The sequence below is a fragment of the Pongo abelii genome, chromosome 4 (genome assembly GCF_028885655.2).
Source record: "Pongo abelii isolate AG06213 chromosome 4, NHGRI_mPonAbe1-v2.0_pri, whole genome shotgun sequence".
Taxonomy (NCBI): Eukaryota; Metazoa; Chordata; class Mammalia; order Primates; family Hominidae; genus Pongo; species Pongo abelii.
In genome coordinates this window covers 139,238,286-139,259,747 of record NC_071989.2, presented here as the reverse complement: position 1 = coordinate 139,259,747, position 21,462 = coordinate 139,238,286, and the positions used below count along the sequence as shown (strand labels likewise).

General features: G+C 39.3%; 1 long non-coding RNA gene and 1 pseudogene across 1 annotated transcript in view; one reads left to right on the top strand and one right to left on the bottom strand.

Annotated features, from left to right (window-relative positions):
• Positions 1-21,462, top strand: part of LOC134761426 (uncharacterized) — a 141,752-nt gene that overhangs the window by 65,564 nt on the left and 54,726 nt on the right. The window lies entirely within an intron of this gene.
• On the bottom strand, positions 6,258-6,811 carry LOC100444462 (rRNA-processing protein FCF1 homolog; annotated as a pseudogene).

The window sequence follows — 21,462 nt, the reverse complement described above, 5'->3', positions numbered from 1 at the left end:
TCATCCATGTCCCTACAGAGGACATGAACTCATCATTTTTTATGGCTGCATAGTATTCCATGGTGTATATGTGCCACATTTTCTTAATCCAGTCTATCGTTGTTGGACATTTGGGTTGGTTCCAAGTCTTTGCTATTGTGAATAGTGCCGCAATAAACATACATGTGCATGTGTCTTTATAGCAGCATGATTTATAGTCCTTTGGGTATATACCCAGTAATGGGATGGCACGGTCAAATGGTATTTCTAGTTCTAGATCCCTGAGGAATCGCCACACTGACTTCCACAATGGTTGAACTAGTTTACAGTCCCACCAACAGTGTAAAAGTGTTCCTATTTCTCCACATCCTCTCCAGCATCTGTTGTTTCCTGACTTTTTAATGATTGCCATTCTAACTGGTGTGAGATGGTATCTCATTGTGGTTTTGATTTGCATTTCTCTGATGGCCAGTGATGGTGAGCATTTTTTCATGTGTCTTTTGGCTGCATAAATGTCTTCTTTTGAGAAGTGTCTGTTCATGTCCTTCACCCACTTTTTGATGGTGTTGTTTGTTTTTTTCTTTTAAATTTGTTGGAGTTCATTGTAGATTCTGGATATTAGCCCTTTGTCAGATGAGTAGGTTGTGAAAATTTTCTCCCATTTTGTAGGTTGCCTGTTCACTCTGATGGTAGTTTCTTTTGCTGTGCAGGAGCTCTTTAGTTCAATTAGATCCCATTTGTCAATTTTGGCTTTTGTTGCCATTGCTTTTGGTGTTTTAGGCATCACGCTACCTGACTTCAAACTATACTACAAGGCTACAGTAACCAAAACAGCATGGTACTAGTACCAAAACAGAGATATAGATCAATGGAAGAGAACAGAGCCCTCAGAAATAATGCCGCATATCTACAACTATCTGATCTTTGACAAACCTGAGAAAACAAGCAATGGGGAAAAGATTCCCTATTTAATAAATGGTGCTGGGAAAACTGGCTAGCCATATGTAGAAAGCTGAAACTGGATGCCTTCTGTACACCTTATACAAAAATTAATCCAAGATGGATTAAAGACTAAAATCACTCATAGATTTTTGAGAGTATACATTTTGTATGCAGTCTTGAGGTTGGTGATTTATATTCCTGCATCAGCACTTCAGAAGATCTCTTAGCATCTTCAGAAATATTACTCAGTTTTTAAAATGGTATTTTATATTAATTTTTATTTTTAAATACATTAATATGTCAAATTTACAGAATAAGGTTTCAAACTTACTAAATAAAATCAGTGCCCAGCTAGGGTGGAAGAATGGTGGAATTTGCTTTCTCTGCCTTGAACACTTTTTGCTCAGTTGTCTCTCATGGCTAATTTCTTTACTTCCTTCAGGCTTTTGCTCAAATGTAGCTTTCTTATTCAGACTTCTCTGCTGCATTAATCCGTTTTCATGCTGCTGATAAAGACATACCCAAGACTGGGCAATTTTACAAAAGAAAGACTTACAGTTATTGGACTTACAGTTCCACGTGGCTGGGGAGGCCTCACAATCGTCGTGGAAGGCAAGCAGGAGCTGATCACATCTTAGATGGATGGTGGCAGGCAAAAAGAGAGCTTGTGCAGGGAAACCCTGCCTTTAAAGCCATCAGATCTCATGAGACTCACCCACTATCATTAGAACAGCATGGGAAAGACTTGCCCCCATGATTCAATTCCCTCCCACTGGGTCCCTCCCACAACATATGGGAATTCAAGATGAGATTTGTATGGGGACACAGCCAAACCATATCATTCTGCCCCTGGCCCCTCCCAAATCTTATATCCTCACATTTCAAAACCAATCATGCCTTCCCAACAGTCCCCCAAAGTCTTAACTCATTTCAGCATTAACTCAAAAGGCCACAGTGGAAACTGTCATTCAAGACAAGGCAAGTCCCTTTCACCTATGAGCCTATAAAATCATAAGCAGGTTAGTTACTTCCTAGGTACAGTGAGGGTACAGGCATTGGGTAAATACAGCCATTCCAAATGGGAGAAATTGGCCAACACAAAGGGGCTACAGGGCCCATGCAAATCCAAAATCCAGTGGGGCAGTCAAATCTTAAAGCTCCAAAATGATGTCATTTGACTCCATGTCTCACATCCAGGTCACACTGATGCAAGAGGTGGGTTCTCATGGTGTTGGGCAGCTCCACTCCTGTGGCTTTGCAGGGTACAGCCTCTTTCATGGGCTGCTTTCACCAGCTGCTTTCACAGGTTGGTGTTGAGTGTCTGTGGCTTTTCCAGGTGCATGGTGCAAGCTGTTGGTGGATCTATCATTCTGGGGTCTGGAGGGCAGTGGCCCTCTTCTCACAGCTCCACTAGGCAGTGCCTCAATAGGGACTCTGTGTGGGGGCTTCCACCCCACATTTTCCTTCTGCACTTCCCTAGCAGAGATTCTTCATGAGGACCCTACCCCTACAGCAAACGTCTGCCTGGACCTCCAGGCATTTCCATACATCTGAAACCTAGGCGGAGGTTCCCAGACCTCAATTCTTGACTTCTGTGCACCTGCAGGCTCAGCACCACATGGAAGATGCCAAGGCTTGTGGCTTGCACCCTTTGAAGCCATGACCTGAGTTCTGTGTTGGCCCCTTTCAGCCACAGCTGGAGCGGCTGGAATGCAGGGCACCAAGTCCCTTGGTTGCACACAGCACGGGGACCCTGGGACTGGCCCACGAAACCACTTTTTCCTCCTAGGCCTCCAGGCATGTGATGGGAGAGGCTGCCATTAAGACCTCTGACATGTCCTAGAGACATTTTCCCCATTGTCTTGGGGATTAACATTGGGCTTCTTGTTACTTATGCAAATTTCTATAGCCGCCTTGAATTTCTCCTCAGAAAATGGGATTTTCTTTTCTATCTCATTGTCAGGCTGCAAATTTTCCAAACTTTTAGATTCTGCTTCCCTTATTAAACTGAATGCCTTTAACAGCACCCAAGTCACCTCTTGAATGCTTTGCTGCTTAGAAATTTCTTTCACCAGATACCCTAAATCATCTCTCTCAAGTTGAAAATTCCACAAATCTCTAGGGCAGGGGCAAAATGCTGCCAGTCTTTTTGCTAAAACATAAAAAGAGTCATCTTTGCTCCAGTTCCTAACAAGTTTCTCATCTCCATCTCAGACCACTTCAGCCTGGATTTCATTGTTCATATCATTATCAGCATTTTGGTCAAAGCCATTCAACAAGTCTCTAGGGAGTTCCAAACTTTCCCACATTTTCCTGTCTTCTTCTGAGCCCTCCAAACTGTTCCAACCTCTGCCTGTTACCCAGTTCCAAATTTGCTTCCATATTTTTGGGTACCTTTTCAGCAGCGTCCCATTCTACTGGTACCAATTTACTGTATTATTCCATTTTCACACTGCTGATAAAGAAATACCTGAGACTGGGCAATTTTACAAAAGAAGGAGGTTTACTGGGCTTACAGTTCCACGTGGCTGGGGAGGCCTCACAATCATGGTGGAAGGCAAGGAGGAACAAGTCACATCTTATGTGGATGTGGCAGGTAAAAAGAGAGCTTGTGCAGGAAAACTCTGCCTTATAAAGCCATCAGATCTTGTGATACTTATTCACTATAATGAGAACAGCATGGGAAAGACCTGCCCCCATGATTCAATTACCTCCCACTGGGTCTTTCCCACAACATGTGGGAATTCAAGATGAAATTTAGGTGGAGACACAGCCAAACCATATCATCTGCCTATTAAAAAAGTGTATACCCCCAGAAAATTCTGCTCCCTTCCATGATTGATTTTTCATCTTAGCATTTATTACCACACAAGGTACTATACGTTCTCTCTCACTCTTTCTTATGGTCCAGACACAGAAACATAAAAATACATTTTTAAACAAAAATATTTAAATAACAAATATAAATTTGTATTTTTTTTTTTTTTACTAATGATGTAACTTTGGATACTTGTCCATGTTTGCACCTCACTATTCCTAACTGCTGTTTATTAGTATTCCCAATAAAGATATACCATAATGCTTTATTTATTTTCTTACTGATGAACATTTCTCCCCAGTTTTTTTGCCATTGCAAAAAATGTTGCAATAAAGATCACTTTACAACCTTCCTTTTACGTAGTCACAGGTTTTCCTAAGAATATTTAAAAGGAAGTAGAATTTTGGGGTCTTGGGATATTGTTTGAATGATCTATTCTCCATAAAGAAAAATTACTTCAAAACATCCACTTATTATTACAGTTATGTTAAAATACATTTATTATTATCCTTATAGTTATCTTGGTTGCTTGGGCTCAGTTGAGTGATTCTCATCTGAGTCTTCTTGTGGTTATAGTCAGATGGCTATTGGGCCTGGAGTCAGTCATCTGAAGGCTCGAGTGGGCTGATAGGCAAGAAAGCTTCTTTATTTACATGTGTGGAGCCTCATTTGAGATGACTGGAACTGATGGGGGCTTGTCAGGCATCTTTCTTTTTCCATGTGTCCTCTTTACATAGCTAGCTTGTGCTTCCTTATAGCATGGTGATCTGAGGATAGTCAGACTTCTTACATGACAGCTAGCTTCCCCCAGAGCAAGTGTTCCAAGGAGTAAGGTGCAAAGATTCTTATATACTGGACCTGGAAGTCCCTGAACATCATTTCAGATGCATTCTGTTGGTTAAACAGGGAGAGAGGGGAGGGGCTACATAAAGATGTGTACAGTGCAAGATGGGGCTCATTTAGGGGCCATATTTGGAGATTAGCTACCAAGGACATGGGTTTCTCATTATATTTTAGCAGATTGGGATTAGAACTAATGTCAAATTAAAATGGAGATTTAGTGAAAAACAAGCCACAAATTAATAGAATAGGTGTATTTAACCTTGTAATGCTACTTATATAGTGATTTCCTATAGTCCCTGAAATGATTTTGTGTTCCCAGTTGATCCACACAACGTGTTTCAGGGAATTAAGCAATCTAGATCCAATAATCTAGACATTTCAGACCTGGAAATGACCCATATGTGTTTTTACTTTCCTTTTAACACTTATAGATGAGGGAAATAGGGTTCAGAGAAGTTAGGGTAACATGTTCTAGGTAATTAGTATAAGCAGTTTGTAGCAGGACCAAAAATAGTACTCAAGACTCTTTCAGTGTTCTTTCCCTTATGTTTTATTTTATTATAAACCAGCTTCAGTGAGTAATAGTGCATCTACTCTAGGAAGATGTTTGTATTCATGTAAGTTTAGTAATATTGGAAGTGGTGTAGGTGGTAACTTTTATTACTTAGTAAGTAGGGTGTAAGTTTTTTACACCCTACTTTTTTTGTAAACTATTTGCAATGTTTTTTAAATGACCTATCCCTTAGAAATACTATATGCATTGCTTCATTTCACTTGGTAATATGTTTCAGGGAATAAAATAAAGTTTTAACATATGTTTTGTGGTTGAAAAACCAGGGATCAACTTGTTTCACAAAACTGAGTCTAGAAGCTGGCTGGGAATGATTTTTGGGTCCCAGTTCATGGTCCACCACTGGGTGGTGAGTGTTGGAACTGCCAAAGAAACATAGGGATGCTTGGTACATGGGATGAGAAATAATTGGAACATACCTGGCATGATACTTCTAAGAAATCTATTCTGGTTTTTGGAATACAAATATATTAATTTCTTCTAAAACTTTCCTAGGAGATATGATGCAGATGTTATAGAGGGTGGTTGGGCCCTAAGTGAGTTCCATGGTTCTCATGGAGTTCAGATGCTATTCATTGGCATATCCCAGATTCAGAGCTTGAAGTGGAACTGAGCTATTGAGCTCAACTACTCATCAGGAATTCTGTTGGTCTGGCAGGAGATAAACCTGGATGATTACCAGAAGCAGCTGTGGGCCAGATGGGACTGGCAATGCTTGCTGCAGCCTAATTCCCAAGAACTTCTGTGCTCAAGAAGAAAGGCATATGCTTTGTCCCCCTGCTGCCTCCACCCCAGACCAAGCTAATTCCACCCTTCATTCCCTTCTGTGTTCTCTGTCTTCTCTTCCCACTTAAACTTCACTCAGCGTCAGTGCCAACTTAAGAGTTCCTTTGCAGCTTTCTCTGGCAACTCTGTCCTTCACTCTTAAATCTATTTCACCTGTTAGATATTTTTTCAAAACAGCATCAAAAAGTGAGTGTATTTAATCATACTCAGCTAATAATAGAGAAAATTGGTGAATAGATTAATAATTCATGCTCCAGCATTAACTGGCAACAGAGAAAGTTGGTCACAGGAAGGCAGAAGAACCTCATTTTCTAAGAGTTAGAAATGAGGGGCTCCATAATCATTTGGCATCTGCTTGATGTTGTATCTATGTTTAGAAATCTTCTAGATTCCTTGTTTAAGGTCTCGGTCAACTGTGGCCACAAACTCATTTGGGGTTACTCTCTGTACTAAGCCGTCATCTGCATAGGTTCCTTTGTGTGTGCGTGGTAATCTTGAATCCTTGGTGATCCTTACAGCCACCCAATACTTCTGCCCCCATTTCCCAATTTTAGCCTTACACAGTCAGTTATACAAGGGATACACTTGGTATAGGCTATTCATCATTAACTGTGCTAAATCTAGTTTGGCATTAATGGAAAAGTTGATAAAGTTGGTATCAATTAGGATGTGGTATGGTGGGCCCAGCTGTGTATTATATTGTAAGAATAAGCAAGAAGAGGATTGGGAATTTCTATTTTATTCAGCTTGCTAGTATCTTTCTTTCCTTTCTTTTTAGGTTTTAATCTGTCCTTTTCTTTAAGCCTCTGATCTCTGAGACTAAGCATTCACTTTATGGTTGCATAATTCCTTGCCTTTTGTTGCGTCTCCATGTTCATGCCATACTCTTATTTCTTCCCGAATCCTTACCTGTTAGATTATTTAGAAAAATGTTTGGAATAACTTTTCCCCTTGGGTTAATAGTTGCTCTACATCAATGGTTCAACTCAGTGGGTGTGTGTTGGATTCATCTGGGGAGCTTGCAAAAATCCCTATATCCAGACTTATGGCCCAAATCAATCAAATTGTAGTCTCTGAAGGTGAGACTCACCTACTTGCATATTTTAAAAGAAACAACTCCTCAGGCACTTTGGGAGGCTGAGGCAGGCGGATCACGAGGTCAGGAGATCGAGACCATCCTGGCTAACACAGTGAAACCCCGTCTGTACTAAAAATACAAAAAATTAGCCAGGCATGGTGGCAGGCGCCTGTAGTCCCAGCTACTCGGGAGGCTGAGGCAGGAGAATGGCGTGAACCTGGGAGGCGGAGCTTGCAGTGAGCCAAGATCACGCAACTGCACTCCAGCCTGGGCAATAGAGCGAGACTCTGTCTCAAAAAAAAAAAAAAACAAAAAAAACCTCCTCGAGTGATTTCAATGTTTAGCTAATTTGTATACTACTGTGTATACACTGTAAGTCCAAAGAGGGAAGGGATGGGAGTTAAACTCTTTTTTGTATGCCTCATGATCCTTAGCACAGTCTTGGTAATAGAGTGGTGATTCACAAGACTTAGTGCTTGGTTCATTGCTGGGAGAGCTCAGTGCTCACAGGTGTGATGAATCAGGTACTTGGTTGCCATACTTCTTTAGCAGTCCAGAGAGGCAATGACCAAGGTGTTAAGATGTAGGCTCTGGATTGAAATCTGGGTTAAAATCCTGGATACCACTAAGTAGCTATATGACTTTGGGCAACTGAATTGAACTCTTTCTGCTTTAGCTTAACCATCTGTAAAGTGGGGAAAATTATACTGTTTACCTCATAAAATTCTTTTGTGGATGAATTTTTTAAAATTGTGGTAAAAATAGAATCTCAACTGACAAATTTTCAATTGTATATAGTACACTACTTTTAACTGTATGGATATTGTTGTACAGCAGATCTCTAGAATGTTTTTAATTTTTGCATGCTGAAACTCATACTTATAGCACAGCAACTCCCCATTTGCTCTTCCCCTCAACCTCTGGCAATCACCACTCTTATTTTTGCTTCTGTGAGTTTGACTATTTTAAATATCTCATGTAAGTAGAATCATTTGTATTTGTCCTTCTGTGACTGGCTTATTTCACTTAGCATAACATCCTCAAGGTTTATCCATGCTGTGCCATATGACAGTATTTTGTTGTTTCTAAAAGGCTAAATACTATTCCATTATATATTTATACCATCTTTTCTTTATCCGTTCATCAATTGTCAGTGGACAATTAGATTGTTTCCATCTCTTGCTTAATGTGAATAATGCCACAATGAACATGGGAGTTCAAGTATCTCTTGCTGCCTTCAAAATTTTCTCTGTCTTTGACTTTTGACAGTTTGATTATAATGTGTCTCAGTGTGATCTTCTTTGGGTTCATCCATGACAGACTCTGTTGGGCTTTGTGAATCTATATGTCCATTTTCTTTCTTAGATTTGGGAAGTTTTGGGCCATTATTTCTTCTACTTCTTTCTTTCTTTTCCTTCTGAGACCCTATAATGTATATATTGGTGTGCTTGCTAGTGACCCATAGTCCTTGGCTTTCTTCCCTCTTCTTCATTCATTTTTCTTTGTGTTCCTCTGATAGGATAATTTTAAATGACTTGTCTTTGAGTTCACTGATTCTTTCTTCTGCTTTCTTCTGCTTCAAATCACTCTAGTGAATTTTTGAAGTCAATTATTTTGTTCTTCAGCTCCAAATTTTTTATGTTTGGTACTTTGTAGTGTTTTCTATTTCTTTGCTGTTTTCCTGAGCTCATGGGGAAATCCTTATGAAGATCATTTTGAATTCTTTGATAATTCATATACCTGGGTTTCATTAAAGTTGGTTTCTGGAGATTTATTTTATTCCTTTGGTTAGGCCGTGTTTCCCTGTCTTTAGATGCCTTGTTACTTTGTGTTTGGATGCACACATTTGAAAAAAGAGCTACCTCCCCCAGTATTTACTGGCTTCATACGGGGACCTTCACAAATCAGACTGGCTAGTGATTCTGGTGACTTCTCAAAGATTTTTTGGTAATGTGTCTTCTCCAGACTTAATGCATGTAAATTCTTAATGACCAGTTTTCTTTTTTCTGAAGCTCATTATCTCTTCCTCCCTCTGGTGTTTGTCTGGAGTACTACAGGTTCTCTGGAGCTGCCGTTGGCCACCCAGGTTTTATTCTCAGTGGCACCCTGTCAGGGTCCCAATAGCATTCTTAGTCAGGTTAGGCAGAAATTCATTACTCAGGCAGATGCTGGAGAAGCTGGAACATTGGACACATGTTCCACTCCCTCCTTTCCCCCTGAGGGAGAAGCTGCCAAGTTGCATCAGCCTCTGTCCTCTGCACCATAGGTCCTTGGAGCAGCAGTAAGCTACTCGGCTGTTTTTGGTTCTTAGTGATTCCCAGGCATCTAAAATATGCTGCATTCCACAAGTACCCAAAACGGATGAAACAGAAGCCAGACCCGCAGGCAGCCCTCTGCAAAGCTGGAAATGTCGGATAGAGACAGCAACTCTTTTCCTCCCTAGCAAGAAGTCAGGAGTTAGGAGTTTTCTCCCACTTGCGCTGTGCTGAACTGGGGGTAGGGGAGGATGGCGGGTGAGTTTGTTACAATCCTTACCATCACCTTTGTTCTTAGTGGGTCCCAACTTGGTGCCGTTTCTTGTCCATGCTCATATTCATGTAAGACAGAAACCAGTCCCTTGGGTAGCCTCACAAAATGTCTGAATATTAGGCCTATGTTCCAGTCTTCTCTTTCCCTCCCCAGGAAGAAGCTGGGACTTGAGAATTACCTCAGGATCACTCTGGGCTATGCTGGGGATATGGGCTCTGTTGAGTGAGTGCCACAAATTTTCCTGTTGGTCAATGTGACTGGTTTCATGCTTCCCCAGGGTGCAGGAGCCTCTGACCTAGTTTCTGGATTTCTCACAAAGGGATCTTAGTCCATGTGTTGTTGTTGAATCATTGTCTGTAGGGGGAAAGAATGGTTTGGAGCTTCCTATTGTGCCATATTGCTGATGTCATCCCCCAAGGAGGAATGTTAATGCATAAATGACTTAGAACAGTTCCTGGGATTTAATAAGCACTTAACACATCTTAGCTACTTTTATTCTTCTGCCTTAAGAAGGGTGAATTTTTTTCTTATATGCCCTATTACTTATGTTACCTTGAAAATTGATAAAATAGTGTAATGAGAATTATAGTGTTAATAAAAAAAATCCTGATATGTTGACTACAACTTCAAAAGAGAAAACAGAAGAACTAAAATGAAACCATATTTGTTTCTTTTGAATCACTAACACACTAGTCAACATAATTACTGGTTCTTTTAAGATTGACATGAGAAGCATTGATGGGCAGTAAGTAAACATCAGTGCTGCTTCATGACAGTTTCTGAACAGCAGAAATTTTGGTGGTCTACAACTACTGTGATCCAGAAGGAATTAGACTAACAAAACTCATAAGACAAATAAATAATACCATTAAACCAGAACCTCTTGGCAAGCTATAACAGAGTCAGTTTTTTTTTTTTTTTTTGAGATAGAGTCTCGCTCTGTCACCCAGGCTGGAGTGCAGTGGCACAGTCTCAGCTCACTGCAACCTCCACCTCACAGGTTCAAGCAATTTTTGTGCCTCAGCCTCCTGAGTAGCTGGGACTACAGGTGCATGCCACCACGCCTGACTAGTTCTTGTATTTTTAGTAGAGATGGAGTTTCACCATGTTGGCCAGGCTGGTCTCGAGCTCTTGACCTCAGGTGATCCACCTGCCTTGGCCTCCCAAAGTGCTGAGATTACAGGCGTGAGCCACTGCGCCCGGCCTAGAGTCAGTTCTTACTGAAGTTACTTAAAATACCACTGGACTTCTATGGTAAGTCAGGCACTACCTGCTTTCAAATCTTTGTTTAGAAAGGCTTTGTAGATGGCAATAGTGGGCATATACAGTCATATTCCTCTGTAGATATAATATATGTCATTATAGCAATTTCTAAAGCATTGCTATGGTTAAGACACTATATCTGAACTGGAGTACTTTTGAGAGTAATAGGGGGCCAGGATAACAGGTCTGGAGCACCCTAGAACTTATAATCACCCTATGATCACCAAGAAACATCAAATCCATTCATGGTAGAAGGAAGATGTTAAAGCCTATGAGGTTGCCCCCTCTCTTAGCTCTCATCTGAAGGCTTCTCCATTTTGGCCCTGTTTTCCTATGCGTCTGGACATTTATACACATCTGGCAATGGCTGGTTGCCTAAGGCCACAGATAAGTACAGTTCTTGATTTTGGGCGTGGGTTAAAAGACGACTGTAGCAGCTCTATGGAGTTAAAAATTAAATATACTTTTCTCTAAAGGGAAATAAATATTACATGAAGGATGTCCTTACCTTCAACTGTAATGAAGAATGTGTTAGCTATATTTATGTCTATATTTCTATTTATATCTCTATCTGATCATCTATTTTTTCTCTTGGCCTGATGTGGTTTGGCTGTGTCCCCACCCAAATCTCAACTTGAATTTGTATCTCCCAGAATTCTCACCTTTTGTGGGAGGGACCCAGGGGGAGGTAATTGAATCATGGAGGCTGGTCTTTCCTGTGCTATTCTCATGACAGTGAATAAGTATCATGAGATCTGATGGGTTTATCAGGGGTTCCACTTTGCTTCTTCCTCATTCTTCTCTTGCTGCCGCCACATAAGAGGTGCCTTTTGCCTCCCACCATGGTTCTGAGGCCTCCCCAGCCATGTGGAACTGTAAGTCCAATTAAACCTCTTTTTGTTCCCAGTTTCGGGTGTCTTTATCAGCAGTGTGAAAACGAACTAATACGTGGTCCAAACATGTTAGAATTTCTTCTTGAGCCCTGCACTCTCTCACTAATTAGAAAGAACTATTCTTTGGTGATAATCTAAAGAGAAATCAAAAGTGAGCAACATAGTAAGGGGGAAGACCATGTTAGAGGCTTTTTCCCCAAAATTTTTCTGTGATGTGACATTGATAGCACTTAATCACTTAAAAAAAAAAGTTCCAAAATCTCCCTGGAGCCTCTTAGGATGCTTTTATTTAAAACTAGTAGCTTCTGGAACATTTTCCATGGTTCAGCTCCCATGGGTTCCTATGTGTAGTGCAGAGCTTGAGAAATATGTCAATACTTCCCTTAAGTCAGAAATTAGTTTAGCTTCTTGAGGTCACAGACCAGATGTACTGTTGTAGTTATATGAGATTGTAACTTCTCTGCATGGTTTATGCTCCTGTTTTTAATTTTTGGAAAACAGATTCTCTGGTTGCTGCTATTCCACACCCGACATGCTGAGTCCTGCTTTTCCTTCTTCACTGTTTAAAACAAGGTGATGTTTTTCTGCATTACACAAGTGACCTTGAAATGGAGACACTGATCTCAGGGGTTTAGGTCCTGTGCATTTTCTCCTGTTAAAACCCAGAAATGTAGTCATGGAATGCATTGGCTTACTGAAAGTTCCCTGGGGCTTTTGACTATGCTGCTTTGGATTTCCTGCATTCTTTGTTTTTAAACTATGTGTGTGTGTGTGTGTGCGCGCACACGCGCGCATGTGTGGGTGTTTTGTGCACCTTGAATATAGCATCAAGGCAAAATTTCTGGAGAGAACAATGCAAAGAATTACTTCTTTAGGAAAAGGAAGTCTAGATAAAATGGTCTTTCTGGGTTCCGAAATGCATGTGTTTTATATCTTTTGTTTGTTGAAAATTTTTGCTTCCTAATAGATTACCTCTAAAATCTTTTTATACAAAACTAGCTGCAGCAAGGGCATTAAAAAATCTCACATCTGTATGAAATTATTTTGGGGGAAGTCAATTGAAAAGCAGAATAATAATTAAATAACCTTTGAATAACTCTTACATTCTGGGTTAATATGAATCTGCTTTCCTCTGTGTCCAGCAGTTTGAATGTTTTGAGTCAAGTAAAAGCAATGTGAAAGAATGATTAGCATGGGTGAACTTTTGGACATGCAAAGCTCTTTTAGGTCCAGATAAGCAGTATGACAAAGTGGTGAAGAGTCCTGGCCACAGCTGGACATTTCCAAGTTTGAATTCCTAGACCTGTTCTTACTGGGGCTACCTTAGACATGTTACCTAGATTTCCTGGGCCACAGTTCTCTCATCTATACAGATAATGATACCTAATTCACATGGTTGTTGTGAGGGTTAAATGAAATAAAAGCATAAAGCCAATTAACTGATACATTAAAGTATTCAATAAGCAAAGGACATGTTTTCTCATTTATGACACCAATGAGTACAGGGGTGCAGTCTGACCTTGCAGAGCTACTCAGCTCATTTTTATTCTGCTGCTTTTACTTTCCCAGTATTAGGAAAAGCAAACCTTCACACCATGATTCAAATGAAATCTCTTGAAAATGTGAGGATCATTTAAGTCACTAACCTATGTTGCTCTTTTCCAATACTTGCTCATAATGTTTATACCCTTCAAATAGTGGGGATACAGTTATAGGGCCTTTGTTAAATAAAGTATCTTCTTCCAAAAAATCCCCCACTAAAACTGCAGACAAATAGAGTTGCATAAATCAACATAATACCTATTTTTATTACCAAAGGAGCTTGCACATTTCTTCTCAGTATCTTTAAAACTCATATTAAATGTTTTGCAACATTGATTTATTAAAAGTACTATTTAATATAATTTTGTTCAACTCTGTAATGATAATGGCTAGCATAAGATGCTGTGTGTTGGGCATTGTTCTACGTACTCCATGAGGACTGGGGTCTCACAACTATATTACTTGTTATATCACCCAATTAATGAGTGAGAAAATGGAATCTAAAAGAGGTCAAGTAAAACTGCCAGCAAAAGGCAGAACGGGCATCTGGAAACTTGATCTTGAAATGTTCACGGTGCTGATAAGGCCTCTCTACCAGTCTGCCTAGATAATAAGATTTAGGATGACCACCTACCTGCTTTCAATCTGGGAGTCTAGAATTTTAGTAGTTGTGGCTATGTGACCTATGTGACCAGTCCCCTATAAAAACCTTGAGATCTGAGTCCTACAATGGCTTTACTGGCAGAAACATTATACATATGTTGCTGTATTTCACTGTTGGAGGGGCAGTGAGCTCTGTGTGGCCCTTTTTGGGAGAGCATAGGAAGCCTGCACGTGAATGCAACCAGACTCTGTCTGCTGTGTTCTATGCCTTGTCAATTTGGCTGTGTAGCCTTGCTGTGTTGTTGTAAAAAATCTTTGCCATGAGTGAAAATCTATACTAAGATCCATCAGTTCTTTTAGGGAGGTGCCAAATGTGTGGGTGGTTGTAGAATTGCTGAAACAAGTGGTAGTCAAAGTCTGACACAGGTGTGGATGTGGCTATTGAGAGGACAAATTATCCATCAGTTAGGAACTTACTTACTTCATCTTCCTAAAAATTGCAAATGGTATTAGTTAGTAGAGCTGAAGTTACAGCCCTTTTAGGAGCCTCAGCTCCAACACCCCATGTTGGGTCATTATGTGGAGTATAATATGCACTTTGTAAACTATATGCATACAGATGTACAATGGTTAAAAATAGGCCAGTATGTCCAATGTCTGTCTTCTTTTTGTGTGTATCCTGTGTTTTTATTGTTTTGCAGCTGAATGCCAAACATAGAAGATAATTACAAATATTCAGCTGTGTGAAAGTGAAGATAGGGCTTAAGTATAAATAGGATACATGAATTTTTAAAATAAATGCTTAAATATGACTTGTGTTCTACAAACATCTGGAAGCTAGGTCTGCATAGCTGAGCTGTCTCATCTGTGGGCCTATCATGATGATCATGATCCCTCCTCCCACACAGTAATCAATGCATGGGATCAGGATGCCAAAGGCTAAACATGATCAGAATGAACCCCCTTTCTAGAGCTTTTCCTATTCCTCTGCAGACAATTGTTTATCTTCTTAAATAAGATTTTAGATGTTTTAATTTTTTTCTTTGAATTTCCCCCTTGCTTTTTAAGCCATATACAATGTGTCTATATTATTCTTACAATAAAGAAACGTGACGTTTATAATCAGTATTACATCATTTTGAGTTTACCAGTGATATGGTTTGACTCTGTGTCCTCACCAAAATCTCACCTTGAATCATAATCCCCACATGTCAAGGGAGGGACCTGGGGAGAGGTGATTGGATCATGGGGGCATATTTCCCCATTGCTGTTCTCATGATAAAGAGTGAGTTCTCATGAGATGGTTTTATAAGTGTTTGAAAGTTCCTCCTTCACATGTTTTCTCTTGTCTGCTGCCATGTAAGATGTTCCTGCTTCCCCTTCTGCCATGATTGTAAGTTTTCTGAGGCCTCCCCAGCCATGTGGAACTGTGAGTCAACTAAACCTCCTTTGTTTATAAATTACACAGTCTCAGGTAGTGTCTTTATAGCATTATGGAAATGGACTAATACAGTAAATTGGTACCACAGAGATTGGGGTACTGCTATAAAGATAACCTGAAAATGTGGAAGCAACTTTGGAACTGGGTAACAGGCAGAGGTTGGAACAGTCTGGAGGGCTCAGAAGAAGACAGGAAGATGTGGCAAAGTCTGGAACTTCCCAGAGACTTGTTAATGGTTTTGACCAAGATGTTGATAGTGATATGGACAATAAAGTCCAGGTTGAGGTGGGTCTCAGATGAAGATAAGAAACTTCTTGGGAACTGGAGCAAAGGTCACTCTTGCTATGTTTTAGCAAAGAGACTGGTGGCATTTTGCCCCTGCTCGAGAAATCTATGAAACTTTGAACTTCAGAGAGAGATGATCTGGAATTGAAACTTATGTTTAAAAGGGAAGCAGAATATAAACGTTTGGAAAATTTGCAGCCTGACCATGCAGTAGAAAAGAAAACCTCATTTTCTCGGGAGAAATCCAAGCCAGCTACAGAAATTTGCATAAATAATGAGGAGCTGAATGTTAATCACCAAAACAATGAGGAAAATGTTTCCAGGGCATGTCAGAGACCTTCATGGCAGCCCCTCTCATCACAGACTTGGAGGTCTAGGAGGAAAAAATGGGGTTCAGGGCCTTGGGCACATGTGCTGTGTGCAGCCTTGGGACTTGGTACCCTGTGTCCCAGCCACTCCAGCTTTAGCTGTGGCTAAAAGTAGCCAGGGTGCAGCTCAGGCTACTGCTTCAGAAGGTGCAAACCCTAAGACTTGGTGGCTTCCATGTGGTGTTTGGCCTGTGGATGCAGAGTTCAAGAATTGAGTTTTGGGAACCTCCACCTAGATTTTGGAGGATGTATGGAAATTCCTGGATGTCCAGGCAGAAGTCTGCTGCAGGGGCAGAGTGCTCATGGAGAACCTCTGCTAGTGCAGTGCAGAAGGGAAATGTGGGGTTGAAGCCCCCACACAGAATCCTTGCTTGGGCACTGCCTAGAAGAGCTGTGAGAGGACGGCCACCATCCTCCAGACCCCAGAATAGGAGATCCACTGACAGATTGCACTGTATGCCTGGAAAAGCCACAGGTACTCAATGCCAGCTCATGAAAGCAGCTGCAGGGGCTGAACCCTGCAAAGTCACAGAGGCAGAGCTGCCCAAGGCCATGGCAGCCTACCGTTTGCATCAGTGTGCCCTAGATGTGAGACATGGTGTCAAAGGAGATTATTTTGGAGCTTTAAGATTTAATGACTGCCCTGCTGGATTTTGGACTTGGATAGCCCCTTTGTTCTGGCCAATTTCTCCCATTTGGAATGGGAGCATTTATTCAATGCCTGTACCTCCATTGTATCTTGGAAGTAACTAACTTGCTTTTGATTTTACAAGCTCCTAGGCAGAAGGGACTTGCCTTGTCTGAGATGAGACATTGGACTTGAACTTTTGGATTAATGCTGGAATAAGTAAAAACTTTGGGAGACTGTTGGGAGGGTATGATTGTGTTTTGAAATGTGAGGATATGGCATTTGGGAGGGGCCATGGGTGGAATGCTATGGTTTTGCTCTGTGTCCCCACTGAAATCTCATCTTGAATTGTAATCCCCAAGTATCAAGGGAGGAACTTGGTGGGAGGTGATTGGATCATGGGTGTGGTTTCCCCCATCCTGTTCTCATGATAGGGAGTGAGTTCTCATGAGATTTGGTGGCTTTATAAAGTGCTATTCCCCCTTCACTTTCTCTTCTCTCCCATGCTGCCTTGTGAAGAAGGTGCCTGCTTTGCCTTCTGCCATGATTGTAAGTTTCCTGAGGCCTCCCCAGTTATGCAGAACTGTGAGTCAATTAAAACTCTTTCCTTTATAAATTACCTAGTCTTTACAGCAATGTGAAAACAGACTAATATAACCAGAAATCACAACTAATTTGTACACCTCTATAAGATTGTGAGGGGGTAAACAGTAGCAAATAGGATCTCTGAGTCATAAAATTGTGAAAAAACTGTTCTCACTTGCTAGTTTTTTGTTTTTCTCAATTTCTCAGAGCAAACATTACTTTCATAATGAGGTAATGTATTATAATGTATTATTTATTTTGAAATTTTGAAATATGCTGGGATCTTGGGAAGGTCAAACCCATTCATCAAAATATTTCTTTTTGGGAAGAAGTTTACAAGACCCTATGTTCAAGAACATTTAGATGTTAGAGTCATGAAAAAGGTTGGGGTGAACCCCTGAGTCCCATTGAGGAGGTGGCAAAGAATGTCCACATTACAACATTTGAATATCGAAGTGCTCTTTTTAGTGTAAGGTACTAGGATTAATTTTATTGATGAGTTATCAAAATCAAGCTATTTGATAAACACACAAGCACTTCTAGTCATCAATGAACTACTTTTATTTTGTAGAATTTTGTAGTAGAAGCAACTTTAAGAAATACTTGTTTTAGTAAGTATTTCTTCCCAAGATGAGGAGGCTTAAGCCTAAATAAATAAAGTGATTTTTGCTGAGTAGTAATGTAGGAGTGGCAAAATCAGGGTAGAAGTCCGTTTGCCTAGGTTCTGGGTCAGTACTCCATGGGCTGTGTTTAATTTTCCTTAAAGTGACATTTTTCACTAATTAAATGTCAGGTTTTGGCTTAGCTATCTTTTTCTAGGCATTACAAACCCAGCACAGTAAAGTAATTCTGTTTGCTTCTAGTTGCTCAAAGAAATTAGGTTAAACATTCTGGATTAACTTTACTCTTTTTTTAAGAGACTACCCAAGAGACATTGTAAGAAATATTGCAAGTGTGAAAATGCTAAAGCTGGACATCTGGAGAAAGTAGGAATGGAAAGTGAGTCTGAGAAATAATTAATAGATTTTAGAGAAGTAGATCAAATAATGAGTTGGGCAACTGTTTTATGAGTTGTTGGAGTCAAGCTTAGTGAGCTTGACTTGGTTTTATAAAGTGCTATTCCCCCTTCACTTTCTCTTCTCTCCCCTGTGAACCCCCAGTTATTTCCAATAGCTCTGGGATTGGCTTTACAGGTACTCCATTTCCAAGACTACTTTTTTTCTCTTCTTTTCCTTTCTTTTTTTGCACAGTGAGAGCTGCCAATGCCAAAGCAATTGACAATGTTTCACTGAAAAAATAAAAGCTCTCTGTAGTGGGTATTAATGGTAAATTATTTTAAATGATTTTTCAAATTACAATTTAATCAGAAAAATTATTATTTGACTTGTCCTGTTGAGTAAATATTAAGTGAGTTACACTACATCTGTCTCCACCACACTTTCTGAACCTTGACAGTCAATTTCAAATGCATTTCCTATTTTGTTCTTATTCTGGGAGTAGGAAACTTACATGGCAGAGTCCCTGGAACTGGGCTCTCTCCTTCATTTCACCTCTCTCCACACCGATTTGTTAGCTATTTAAGTATTTAATAGGATATAGATTTTTTCATTTCCACCTGCCAAAGAGAAACTTGAGTGGCCAAAAAAATTCAAAAAACCAGAAATAATTAAATGTAGCTTTTGAGAGTTCATAAGTAAAGTTAAAATTTCAATATAAAAGGAAAGGCCTTGAATGAAGTGTCTATGTTTTCCTCAAATATGTAAGCTAAATCACATACACATCTTTGATACCTAGAATAAAATTATTTCTTTGTAAGTTCACAAAAAAGCAATTTATAACATAATTTTAGGTTTATGTTAGAGGACATCTGACCAAAAGTAATACTAAGGGGACACTGCCATGAGGCCTGAAAATTAACTTGGTTTTCATTGTGAATATCAAGTCTTTGTAGACACTATCTTGTGTATTGTATGCCTGACCTTCCACAGGCTGGAGAGGTCCATGTTTTGTCCTACCTAAGAATTACAATGAATTCAATTCCCGTGCATCAGTTCAACTCCTACTTTTGTGAAGATGGACTTGGAAGCTAAGCCACTACCTGTTCTTCCCATGTGCAAGATTCAGCTTAATGATGGCTGGTGGGATGTCATGAGACTATTTTTGTTCATCTGTTTTGAGTTTAAAAGAAAAAAAGAAACATATTCAAATTTATACTTTCAGCTGAATCATGGAATCATGAATGTTAGTGCTAGAAACAAATATATTGAGGTCCAGTCTTCACTGCTATCCAGTCTTCCTCATTCATACCTAAAAGAATTGACAATGGTGACATCCAGTGATGACTTTTTGTTTCTAATTTGGGATACCTCTTTTACTCATAGAAGCATTAGAAAGTAAAAAACATGTTAAATTTCTCAGGACTTAAAAATTTTGGAAAATAACCCAAACTTTTCCCCTTCCATGTGTAACTAATATAAATTACCTCTTAGAAATGGAATGGCCATATTTTGAGGCATCATTTTCTCATATTAAATCCATCCATTTCCAGATGAAGACAGTATTGTCCTGTAGAAAATAGCCAAGATTTCGCCTAGGCTGGTGAGACAAGATTTTCCAAGTATCCTTTTAAATATATTCCATAAGTGTTGGCTTTTTTTCTTTATAAATTATAGGAGTGATGCATTAATACACAGAAAGAGAGGGGAGGGAAGGAGACAGAGGGAGGTAGGGAGAGAGAGAGAGCAGGAGAGAGAGAGAGAGAGAGAGAGACACTAATTTTAAATTTTAATCTCTTTACTGAATAGTAAACTACTCAAATGTGGTTTAAAATCTCTCTTGACATTCATTGCATTTTGGCTTTCTATTCCATTTGGTTTAATAGAAATACATAGTCTGGGGTCAAGTCACCTAATCTCAACCTTGATCTGAACCTTTTAAGACACTTTCACAACTTTCATAAAAATATACTATGAGAGTTCAAATAGACAGTAAGAATTTTCTAATAGAGGATATTTTTGTATTTAAAATTCTAAGCAGGGATGGGTGCTAACATTCCTCTTTCTAAGGTTATATACAGATTTTAGATAAAATGGCCAGTACCTCTTCTGGCAGACCAGAGAAGCATCCTCTTTATGTGAAGAATGTGATTCTACTTTTACAATCCAGGGATGTCCATGAGAATCTGGATGATCTTATCCAGAGACCAGGCGCCATTCATAATTTTCTCTCTGTTTTCCTTGCTTATGATTTCCTTCCTCACGGTAAATGACAGAGCTCCAGGTTTTATACCATCAGTCAAGCAGCAGTAGGATGAGGGAGGGATGAAGCGGCATGGCTTCTCCTGTAAGAACAAGTTCAGAGGGGGTAGGCATCACTCTTTATTACAGTCTGTTGCATAAAATTTAGTCACATGGTGATGTGCAACCAAATACAGGGCTGGGAAATTTAGTTCTTATTCTGTTCTTATTCAAGACTGGTCACAGTCTTGGGTAAGAACATTAAATAATATAAACTTCAAATTCCTCATTTTAAATTGGAAATACTACTTATTGAAAGTCATTGTTTATTTCTTAGTATCCAATATGAGATGTATGTGAAAGGTCTTTGAAAAATCTGAATATGGTTATTATGTAAATTATTAAAATTTTAATTGTTAAATGTCGTGAGTAATGACTGCATCATCTTTGGGTAAAAAAGTACACAATCGTGTCCCAACTGTGTTCTCTCCTTTTTTACATTAAAATATCAGAAGAAAGGAATGTGTGGGGCTTTATTTTTAACTTTCTTCATTAATCTTTGAACAATAACTATGCCTGTTACCAAATGCATTTCCATTGATGAGTTCATCAACTGAACAATATGCCTATCACATCCCACATTTCACAGACTGTTACAACATTTTGGTTTTTATAAATATGGTTTGTAATGTTGTTCTATAGTATTATACAAGGTTTTCTGAAAAAATGAAATATTATTTATTTCACTAAACAATTAGCAAGATAAAAGTTATTTTTTAATCATCTTGTCAAGAAATAAAACTTGAGCAATAAACAAAACATAATATCTCCATTTGGTTGAATTAAACAGTTATAGATATTTTCTAATCTTTTCTGGTCTTATTGAGGTTATTAAAAATCATTATGTACATTATGTATTAAAGCTTTATCATAATGAAACATTTTTAACTAAGATTCTCCAAAATGAACAATAACTGCACTTTAGCAATGTCAATAATTCAGAATACGAGTTAAACAAAATTAGGACCCAAGACAATTAATTCTATGTATATTACAGAATATAAACCATAGG